The sequence below is a fragment of the Opisthorchis viverrini genome, assembly GCF_000715545.1.
Source record: "Opisthorchis viverrini unplaced genomic scaffold opera_v5_37, whole genome shotgun sequence".
Lineage (NCBI taxonomy): Eukaryota > Metazoa > Platyhelminthes > Trematoda > Opisthorchiida > Opisthorchiidae > Opisthorchis > Opisthorchis viverrini.
In genome coordinates this window covers 559,846-571,774 of record NW_008751693.1, presented here as the reverse complement: position 1 = coordinate 571,774, position 11,929 = coordinate 559,846, and the positions used below count along the sequence as shown (strand labels likewise).

Below are 11,929 nucleotides of genomic sequence, written 5' to 3'. Positions count from 1 at the left end.
CTGAGGAATCCACCGCCATCCTTGAAAAGAGCAGGTGGAAGGTCGTCAGGACCAGCAGCGCGATGACGCTTGAGTAGAGAAATGCATTCGGACACTTCTGAGACTGAAGGCGGCTCCATATTTACGGTCCACTTTTCTGTTGAAGGCCAGGTTTCTGGATTGGGGTAGCAGGTGGCCAGCTGAATTGCTGTAGCGGGCGGTCCAAACGTTCTGCTTTGCTGAGCTGTTCTGCTGAGCCATTTTGGTCCCTGATTGTTTCACTGACAAGAGGTTTCCACCAGTCGAACCCAGCGGTCCAAACGTTCTGCTTTGCTGAGCTGTTCTGCTGAGCCATTTTGGTCCCTGATTGTTTCACTGACAAGAGGTTTCCGAAGACCAGTCGAACGAATCAAGTGGAACAATTTGCGCACGTTTCCAGCATACTTTGCATCTTCCATTTCTTCGACCTTTCGGGTCCACCAAGCTTCTCGGTCTGCGCGGACACTCAGTTTCACCATGTTTCAACCATGACCTACAATATACATGCCCAGGTAAAGGAATTTGTCTACTACCCCAATCGACCCATCCACAAGCATTAGTCCACAGTTCTAGTCTTTCAAGAGCATTCTACACTTTGTAATTGTGAAGCGCACGCTAAAGCGTGAGGTGCATTACGATTAAGTCAGATCCCAGGAGAGCTATGTCGTCTGCGTACTTGATGCCTGTGAGCTAATAACCCTCCGGGAATTTCAACCACAGAATTGTTAGAGGCTGAGATTAAGTCTTACATGATCGTGCCGACGACGAGGTTGAAAAGGAAGAGTGAAAGAAAACAGCCTTGTCGGATACCACTCAATGAACCTAAACGAAAGCTCTCCATAGACCTTCACGCGACCGCGGGAGTGCAAGTACAACGCCTTAGGGAGGGTCAGAATTATTGGGGGAGGGAATATTTCCTTCGTAGACATTGCTATAGTGAGCGACGGTCCACAGGGTCAAAGACAGCTTTCGAATCAAAGACCACCACTAATGAGGGATTTGCGGAAAGTTTGGGTGCTGTTAAGCTGTACGCCTTAAATGATGAGGCCCATGTGATCCTCCCTGTGCTTGACTGGGGACAGCGAACGATAGGCTGGCTAACCGATGTACATGGTGTTCATGTTGTCAGTTTCTATCCAAATTGCCTGACTGAGTGTTGGAGATGTAGGTACCTCGGATGTTTGTGTAGGCTGGCCCTAGTTCCCTCTCCCTGCCATTGTTTTATTCTTCCCATTACGAGTCTTTATTCAAATAAACCGACATGGCTGTACGTCAACAAAGCATCCTGAGTTGCTGTTAACGATGCTGAAAGCAGCTTCTTTGTTCTAGAACCTGTTGGAGGATGAAAATGCGATCTATCCATCCCCTTGCAAAACGGGATTCAGCTTCGTTTTCACAGATGTCTCTCTGTGTTCACTCAACAATCGAAGGATAAGACCAGACAGCACCTTCGATTCCAGTTACCAGGCTGATATCACGACGGCAACTTTTAATTCCGCGTTTGCTGATTACCACGTTAGAAATTCCTGGAGGTCATCAGACACCGTCAATGTCTAAAAACTTGAAGGCGTTTCAGATTACCTCTCCGTAGGGAACACTTCTCACAACTCCAACTGCAGCCTGGTATACACAACCCTTGGGATTCAGCGACATACTTCCTTGCCATCACAAGTGACACAAATGAGAAAGTCACTAGTGACCTCGCGATTCATGCAGTGACTTCGTGAGACATTTCCTGCAACTTGTAGTGCATTTCTCCGAATTGCAATGGACACGTTTAGAGACTACATGTCCTGAAAGAGGGTCCTGTAGGCACAAAGGACACTACAAGCACAAGAAAAGCTACATATAGCGTTCCCATCATTATCGGCGAACAATGTAGATGTGATGCAGCGTACACCGTAGTGTTGGCCCCGTTTCGTTGGCCGATGATCTGAGGAAACGAAGGTGGATAGCAACGCACTGACAATCGGTTTGTGAACGTTTAACGACTGTCACAATCTTCTGTACTATTCTAAAAGTTTGCTTTTCCAGGTTTTATCTTCCATTTTCGCCTACCCGGACGCCCATCACGACGCCACCAAAGGATTCATGCTCTAATTGCATGAATAATGATTGGTTGGCCCCGTCACTCACCAATTTTCACCGTTTCGTGTCTCCGAAGTGATGACGTAGTCTCGTGATAGAGTTCACTGGAAACTGACTCGGTAGACTTGCCACTTCCGAAAATTAGGTCTGAGCACGTCCAGTAGACAAAGTCCCTTAGCTCAGTTCCGTCGACTTCCTAACACGTAGACTGGTCATTGTCGAGGCGAAAAAGAAATGGTCACGCCTACCACAACTGCATGGTCACGACTGGTGGGACATCAGGTCTTGTCATCTGATCAAGTTTTTACGGTTAAGCAGATATGCAGCCCATAGCGCAACTGCATGGCTACTGCACTGAACGTTGAATGCAATATCAACCGGTCATTCCGAACACCCGAACAAGGGAACTGTCCATTGATCGCAAAGCGGCACTGGCCCTTTATCCCCTGACCGCTACTTTTCTGTAGCTTCAGTTTTTTTTGCACGCTGCGTCCTCTGAGTCTTCTTCTTGTTACATCACCATTCCCTGGACATTCGCTCACCAATTTTGGAGGACGCTATTTCTTCGCGTGTCGCTTGATTTCACTCTTATTTAAGTAGCCACGCTGCTTCAGGTTCCTCTCGTCTACAGTGACTTTACTCGCTGACGCTTCTCTCAAGCTAATTTACACCTACTGGCGCTTTCAGCAACGTCCGTTAATACGTGCGAACTACTAACCTATATGATCTCGAGATAGCACAGGTCAAGGCACCAGCTTACGGACCGGAAGGTCCGTGGTTCGAACGCAACCTCAACACCTCGACTGCTCCAGTCTAGGTTTGGACAATCCGACAGTGCCCCAGACCCCGTGCGTCAGTCCTTTGGAGTGAAAGCTAGGCACTGAAAGGTTGCTATAGGTGAATGACTTTTCTATTTTCATCCTAGGAGTATCCTGGACATCATCCAGGTCTGTGGCCGTAGCCACCAACCCCAACCAGTCGTTCTTTGCTTAGCAACCTTCCCGTACTCCGAGTCTGATTCCATCCTGATTGTCTCCACGATTACCTGACCCTCTTTTGAGTGACAACATGGTTCAATCATGAAGTGACTGACATCAGTATATTAACCGCACAACTGTGCGGTTTCTATTGTGAAGCCTGAGCTTGCCTAAGCTTAGTCGATAATCAACTTAACGGACGAATTCTCTTATCCGAATGCGGCGATCATTTGTGCATCACAGTGCAAAAGCTTGGCAAGCCGCCTGACCCGGCCGGTTGACCTGTGAAAATATCCAGCACAAATCAAAGCGTCACGATCTGCAAAACTACATCCGCGCTGGCCGAGCAATTGACTTTTCAGCAGAAATGGGTTTGTGCTGAGGCTATTACCACAACCATGTACACAACCTCTCACATACAAATTGGACATGCACGATAAAGGCCTCATTTTCGACTGTAAGGGTATACATCGTCGCTGAATGGCGCTTTAGGTATCACTGACTTGTGTCAACAACACTCATCACATGCATGTAGTGACAGTGTGAGTCGCCGGGGATTATACCCAATAAAACGCTAAAACCTGGGCAAAGACGGCGAGCGACTGGAACAAACACTTAAAAATGCTGTTCCAGTGCATATAGACCGAATTGAGATTCTGTTTATTATTAAAATCCTACGGAGCCCTTCATGAACTCCTCGTAGATCACAGAAATAAAGATTCGAAAAGTTGTGGTAATAGTGATATTCAGTGCGTTCACTTAGAAATGTCCCATCCTAAACTGAACACTTTACTCACCTCGGTCGAATTGTATGTTTCAATCAGAGCACTTGCATAGTTCTCTTCTCGAGCAGGCGGTAAGGTCAATGTTGCTGGTATGAATGGCTTCGGCTGTTGCTTCACATCACTTTTGTGACCCTGGAACCCAATACCACCGGGTAAGGGGTAATTCGGGTTCACAGAATCTATGGGTCCAAGTGTCGGATCAGGCCATTGTAGCTTCGATGACCGGGAACCGACAATTACTATTAAGGGCATAAGGCATAGAGTTGGATAACGTCACGACATACCAAATCTTATCGGTTTTGTCCTTTGGAAAGCGGAGTATGCACTGACAGATAGTTGGAACCGGTTAACTAGACGCTCAAAATTCTTAAAAATAACTCGGTTGGCCGACAACGACCTCATTGCAGAAAAGTAGGCCGACAGATGACCTTGAACGCCCCAAGGTCAGCAGATCCCGAATTGGGTAGTTCGGTGGCAAACCGACCACTGCTAGTAGTAGTACTGCATTCTCTTATGGCTCAATGGTTGACCACTGTTGCCTTCGTGGCTCAGTGGTTTGACGATTTTTGTCATACTGTACCAAAGAATCTAACTAACGTAGCGTGTGAGAGGACTTTACAAATAACTTGAGCAATTGCAAATAAGCCGCACATCCACGGATTCACCTATTGACACACAGGATCGAGGATTTCGCCCAAGTTTGCCAGGTCGGTCTTGTTCTTTTCGTTCAGTGGCACAAATTATGTAAGCGTTTAGCATCGTTTTTTCTGTTTTCCGCGCGGAGCAATAAGCTTGCCAGTCCGAAGACCCGCGTTAAAACGTTCGATAGTGCTTCGAAATTGGGTTCCAGATGAAGCCTGCACACGTCGGAGGAAGTTTGCTCCACGCAGCAACCAACCGAAAAATGAAAAGTTGAGCTCAACGAAACTGTTTTCTCCGAGCTTGAAATCCTCCTACCGTGTCACAGCCGTGTACTTGCTGGGTCAACTGTGTGGTACTTTGTGCCTTTATTTTGCTTTAATTATAACGCTACGTATTTCGTCAATTGCATAATCGTTTTCCGTTTGAATACGAAAAAATACAAAAACGCGCACTTGTAAAAAAATTCACGCAAAACAAGATTGGTCACTTGCTTCGACTCTCCCCTGATTTGGCTCGCGTTTGCAGCGGTCATTCGCGAGTCTCATGTGCTAACTCTGGTATCAAAACATTTCAGACCATCTTCGGAATCAATTATATGTGGAAACTGTTCAGAAGAAGACTCCTGGACCACCATAATTGGATTATTGTTTATTTGCTGATCTGGGACAACAACGAGCGATTTTAAAAGAACAATTATTAGTGAGTCCGTTCCATTTGACCTCTATTATTGTATACCCAATCTAGCATCATTATTTTTGTTTATTTGCCACACACTCCTGAAAATGTAACTCATTGGGTAGCCATATCACTACAACGGTGAAGAACATGCTGGTCAAACCTTGTTCAAACAGTGCCTAGGTAAGAATCGGGTTGCCCCGAGGGCGACGATGCTCCAGGGAAAGAAGGTCGAGCTTGACGAGACGCCTTTCACACTCCGGTGATTTAGGGTCAGCAACCGTGTTTGTAACAGCTCTCTGGACACTCGCAGTGAAGGTTACGTCCTTCTGGCGTCCTGAGTACACAGCTTGGTTGGGATAATCAACAAGCGGTCTGTCGTAGAAGTAAGATGCTTTTATCTACAAAAACATTGATTCGAATAAAAGGTTTTCGCAAAATTGCTGCGTTGTTTGACATACGCGCATTAACAAATAATTACCACACCTTATGTTCATTTTTGCGCAATTGTCTTAATACATCTCCCAAACGTTTGGCAGGCATTCGACATTGAACTTGCTATGCCACGATGTCAGAAGTAACTTCGCATATGTTTAGTGAGAAATGGGGTGTTGTGTTTCTCAAACTTCACGATGTTCGAGGAGGTGTGTAACGATTGGGCAAAGTATTTGTGCGTTCAAATAGTATTCGGAGCAACAACACTGTTATGTGACAATAATGGGTGGATCACAAATGCAGTAGGCAATCCGCAGGACAAACAACAGAAGACAGACGCCGAACGGCAACTTATATCCGGCCTGTGCGCCTTCTTGATCACGCGTGTCATGGTTGCCGGGCTTCTGGTTACGTATGCTTTCCTGGATAGCAGACAGTTCTCCAATGCGTAAACTGTTCAGCTTCCTCAGGAAAATGACTTGCGAGTAGTATCAAAAAAATGTCATGGATAATTTGGCGGGACAAAAGTGGACACCAAATATAGTGTTCTGCTGCAACGTCATGCCGTTCAACTTCTCGATTCGAAAAGCTATCAGGAAGCGCAAATTAATCATTTAAGGTTAAGGCAATTTTGGCCACAGAACAAGTATGCGGCATACATTTCACCATTTGGCTGGCCTAGACAATGGTGTGCACTAGGCTCCTTGTCTATCGAAACAAAAGCACACAGAATCCGACAATATCTGCAGCTGCTACATCGAAACATCCTGCGATTTGTTTTCCACGCCAAGTGCCCCAAGCGGGAAGCTGAGATGAGCACGTCAAGCACCCACCGAAATCAAAATTTTTTAGGTCAACCGCCAAGCTCTGAACTATGGCTGTCGAATGACCATGTATGCGTCTTCCCCTGAGTAGCCTGGGCCGCGACCTCCGAGGCTACACTATCATAGTGTTGGAAAAAAGAGGTGTTTAACCCATGATAACCAACTTAATGTTCTTGCCACAAACAACTAAGTGTTTCCAGACGGTTGATACCTGTGCTGCAGAGTGCACATGCCCCCGCTGAAATGCAATTTGGCCTTCCTGCATCGATTTGTTCTCTGGATTTATAAACCAGTGGTTTCCAAGCCGTAAGAAACATTCCATATGGGTGTTTTCTTAGTATGCCTACCAATTCATCAAGGATGGCTGTCGGATTTCATCCTACATAAAAAGGTGTACCTCGTACACTTATTGTCAGGCTTCCCATCGACAGCTTCCGACGGCCTGGGTAAACAGCGTAGCCGAGTAGCGGAGAGGCTGCAGAGGCTTCAAGCAAGGAGGGCCACAGCAATCATTGTTACGGGGCGAATCCCGCGGCGCCAAGGCTCGGCGTCGGTAACTGATGACCTGCTGTCGGAAGCTGTAGATGCTGTACCTCATACCAGATGGTGGCCTGGTGACTCAGACGGGCTTTTGTGCGCCTTTTGAACGGCCAACTAGTACCAGTGACCGCTGGTGTGCTACGGTTTTTGTGTCGTATCAGGTCAACTTCTGTGTGGGTAAACCTTCCCCACTGGCTTTACATGCTTGTCGCGACGGTGAGTCCGTAAATATATCATTTATTTTCGGTTCCCAGCCCCCGGCCCGTCCAGGAAATTCAAGGGTGTGCCAGGTAACACCTACGCCAAAAGGTCGTCTCATTATGTTAAAATAAACCAAAGCCCAGATTCCCAGAACAGTGCCTGTGTTGTGCCTCCGTTTTCGTAGATGTGAGCTATCGCCTCAATACTAAGACCAGCGCCGTAAAGTGCCAGATATAGGAATGAGAAGATCATAATTTCGTGTGTCTCGTAAAAGGCCCATCGGTTCCAAGCCGTTTGTTTGTTGTTAATACTTCATGAATTGCGGGTGAGTTCTTCATTTCTTGGACGTTACATTCAGTGGGCACCAGGCCCAAACAAAAGCCAATACGAATGAGCCGCTGAGGAAAGCACTTCCAGAACAAGCCTCTACGGGTTTGTCGCCACTGAAGTGCTGAACATGGTTCATTGCTCCCAGTTTGCCAGCTTCCCGCCCCACAGCGACATTTCGGTAGGACACCTTATATCTCCCTCTCATTCCAGGACGTCAATCGCTAGATGAACACTGCGCTTCAAGAAGGCCATACGTCTCCCGGCGGGACATATATACTAGTAAGGACAACCTATACAACTTATCCCTTCATGTCGTCAAATTTCGTCCTCCAAATTACCTCGTTGAGATGGTTAAAGCGCATCGGCCAGGTGATTAAGCATAGCGAACCCTCTAGCCCGTAATGGTCCCACGCGCTAAATAGAATAGTGCAGCTGTCCGCTATTATCGACGACGTGGTTATTATCACATTTTACAGTTTACCACGGGAAAGTCTGCTGTTAAACAACAAACTTGCATTGTTCAAAATCATCTGCTACCCTTTTGTTATGGAAAATTAACCTGATCTATCCAACAATAATCAATATGTCCTCGGAGACGATTATTCGGAACATCAATCATGGGGTTACCTGAACACATAATTCAGTATTCGACCAATCAAGCAGATATAGACGGCAAGAATAATTTGCAGCATGGGAAGTTCAAAATAGTTTATTTTACATAGACCAAGTAGTAGCAAAAGCTCGATGAATTATCCGAGCTGCGGAACTATCTGCAAATCACCTCCATTATAAGCAATCCACGTTTATCCGCAGTTCGCTAAGTCTTATTATACTAGGCACCATTTTCAAAATCGGTGGGGATTAAGTACACAGGTGATTAGCCCACTCAAACAAATTACCCGTGCAAATAATCTGTAAAAAAGTTTGCCATACATAGACATTTTTCAGTTCGAAGTAGTAACGCTTAAAACACCGCGGCCTTCGAGAATTCAGTTCCACTGTGCAAAAACTGGGCGCCTACAAGGGACGTGACTTAGTCAAGTTTTTTCAGATAACCTGTTCTGCACAACAGCAGTTGTCTTATCATGAAATTCGAAAGGCACTTTTGCATATTTTGAAGCATATTCTAACTATGTATTCATGGATTATGGGGAATGGCGGTTCTTCTGAATCAGCGTGAGTACACGTGAAAATCTTTATCAGGTATTGCGTCAGCTGGCGAGCCCTGTGGCATCTCGGAAAAATTGAGGGACGTTGAGTAGCACTTTCTTCTCAGACGCTCGGAGTGCACGTCCAGCTGCTTTATTGCACAAGTTGTGGCGGATATTTTCTTATATCCGAGTGAGAATGCGAATATAAAAAAAGAAAGTGGGCCGAGAGTGTTCAAGTTAATGTCTGAGGTTTAGACTGGTGGATGAATAGCATCAGTAAAGTGAAAGCTGGAGAACGTCTAGGGAGTAAACTGGATGATTTACTTTCCTACCTACCGGCTCTCTAACTGTGGTTACGCCCCTTTTGAATTCATACTAACTGACAGTCACAGGGTGTTTCGGAGGTAGCGCTACCATCGAAACAAGAAGGACGGAGCGGAGATGGATAGAGCGCATGAACCATGGCTAAACGCTGGCGGAGCATGAATTATCGAGCCAAACGGTGGCGTACCGCAATATTGTGTGTGTGTTGAATGGGTCGTGAGGCGTATAATCCGTTCTCAGGTATAGGGATTCTGACATTTGCTTGTGTTATGTTGGTTAGGGCTGGGCAACACGAGAGTAGTCCAGGGCAAAGACCTAGCTGGTGTAAGTTGCTCTAAGCAATTCAAAGAGATAGCAAGATATACTGGGGTGACGGCTTGTTTTTTAATTGCTGTTTTCATTTTTTTCTTCCACTAAGTAAACCTTCGGCAAACTCAGAGGTGGCCTAGGCCCTGTTCATAAAGTGGATTGGAGGATAGTCATGTAGTAATTAGAGTGCCTGCGGCCCTGCACGTGATGAAGTTGCTTACAGACTGTGCAAGTCTATGCTAATGTGTAATATTTCAAAGCCGATCGAGGGGACTGTTCCAGATGCGAGTGTAGCAAACCACGAAGAACTAGTGTAGTAGTTTTGTACGCGCCTGAGGGCATACTGAAAGGTTTTTGGATATATGGAATTTGTAGCATGTATAGGACTTCACTGTCGACCTATCCTCTGCTGTAAAAGCATTTCGGCACAACAGACGGTGTAAGAAAGTTAAATTTAGCTTGAACCGTCTTAGCCATAGTGGCTCAGGGCCTACGACCATACAGCGGTAGTGGTAAGAGAGGCCCGATGTGTGGGGATAACTTTTTGATGCATGAACGTAGGACTTTCTCGAGTGCCAGCCTACAACTTTGGGTATAAATGGAAGAGAAATCTAGATAGAATTCCGTAATTAGTCGCACGCACAGCTTGAAAATTTCGACCTTTTTGTCTCAAAGATGGAAGGGGCATAATACCAGAACGCAGGGTCAACGTGCTCGGGCAACCTGGAAATGAGCTTGATGAGAAAACTAAATGTACAAAAGCATCTGAAACCAATGTCTCTGACTTCAGTGGAATGAGTAACAGCACATACCAGGTGGGGCATAGCAGTGACAGGAAGTTATGTGGGACTTGGAAGAAGAGAATCTTGGGCTATTGGCACTTATCCAGCGAGTCAGACAGTTTAAGTCCTGTTGGATCCGATGAAAGGCAAGAGTTATATCAGAGGGGAGAAATGTGAAAGCAACTTTTATATCGTATACAAAAAGAAAGGAGTTATCATGAGATACGGCGTAGAAATATGTCATCAATATGCAGTAGGAAGGGGTGGAGCCTAGCACGCTGTCTTGAATGGCTACACTGGTGACTGTTAGTAGGGATGACTGTTACGAATTTGTGTTATCTGCGACCTATCAGATAGACACAAGATGAACTACTTAGGAAAGGATCAACTCATCCCAACAGATTTGAGTTTCTTCAGTAGTGATGGATGAGGGACTTGGTCAAAACGATCCTGGATATCCAAATTAACTTTCAGGCATCATGGGCTGCAGTGACGGTCTCAAAGAAGTGAAGCCGTTAACGGATTTCTGTGATAGAAATCCGTCCAACCGGTCACCTATGGCATTTTTAGCTCGGACGAACCTGATAAACGGGCCTTTGACCGGACGTTCATGGGTTAGTACTAAATGATGGGACCCTCTGTAGTTGAAAGCTGTTTCGCCTGGATCCGGAATTAAAATAAGGGCGAACGCCAGATTCTTTCCACGGGGATGGGACAATTCCAAGGTCGACTGTGTAGTTAAAAACATCTAAAATAAGAGTTTTGCTATCCTTACTTCCATGTCTTGGGGGCACGTTCTGGTATGCCGTCGCCCCCCGGAATGGCGGAGTCCTTGGGATTTTGCAGGAGGGCTGTTACGTTAGCTAAAGAGGTGGTCACGTTGCTAAGAGACGGGCGGCTACTCTCTTGTGGAGACGTAAAATGTGCGGCAGAGATAGTTGGATTGGCCCTGGCAGGAAGAGGTAAGTAGCAACTTGCAAAGTAAGCGCCCAGGCGATCGGCTATATTGACAGGATTAGTTATAAAACTACCGTTGTTGGAACCCAGACAATTAGCTGAGTGACCGTCGTACAGCGCCCACGAAACAGGTGGTCAAGTATTTTACAGCGACAAGTGTTCCTGTGAGTGCTGCTCTCTTCAAGGCATTCAAGGGATACCCGTCAGAATTCTCGGTTACTTGAGAGCTTGTTGACGAGCAGTATTATTAATGAGTAATCCCGATATCCTCTGCCAGCTTGGTGTATTTTATTGTACAAGGTTTACAATAACTTATCCTGTCGAGAGATATCGGTTTAAAAATCTTCATAGGAGAAGAAAGATGGGGAGAGGTTAACAGGTTTTGGTGGAAGGTATCACAAATTTGTTGTGTGTTTGTCCAGAGGAAATGGTCGTTTCAATCCCGGGACGCCAGCAAGTAGGAGGTGAAAGAAGGATGGACTCGGAGGAACAGTTTCGTTATACCTGACTGTGTTGCACGAAATGACGCAGTGATCGCTACTTGGGAAGCATGGACAAACTGCGAACGTAACTAGATGATCCTCTTCTGAAAATACTAGGTCTAAGGTATGTTGGCCACGAGTGGGGCTGCGTATAGCCTGGGACCAACCCTCTACGCTAAGTTGAGCAGACAGTGAGGCGTAAAGAGTAGGGCCCAAAATGGTAGGCCAGGAAATATCCGGTAGGTAGAAGTCACCCAGCACGAATTAAGACGAATGATGAAGAGCATGTGCAGTGGAGGAAATACGGGACAAGTCAGATATAGAGGCGGCGGAGAAGTGGCGGTAGATGGATACAACCTACTAGCACATATTTATTTAATCTGTTTTATGAAGATCGAGATGGCCTCTA

General features: G+C 46.0%; 1 protein-coding gene across 1 annotated transcript in view; it reads right to left on the bottom strand.

The window, feature by feature from the left end:
- T265_02827 (hypothetical protein) overlaps positions 1–4,310 on the bottom strand; it is a gene marked incomplete at both ends in the record, with an annotated part of 48,113 nt that extends 43,803 nt beyond the window's left edge. The window contains one exon of the mRNA XM_009167171.1: positions 3,881–4,310. The remainder of the gene's footprint in view (positions 1–3,880) is intronic.
- Positions 4,311–11,929: the final 7,619 nt, after the last annotated feature.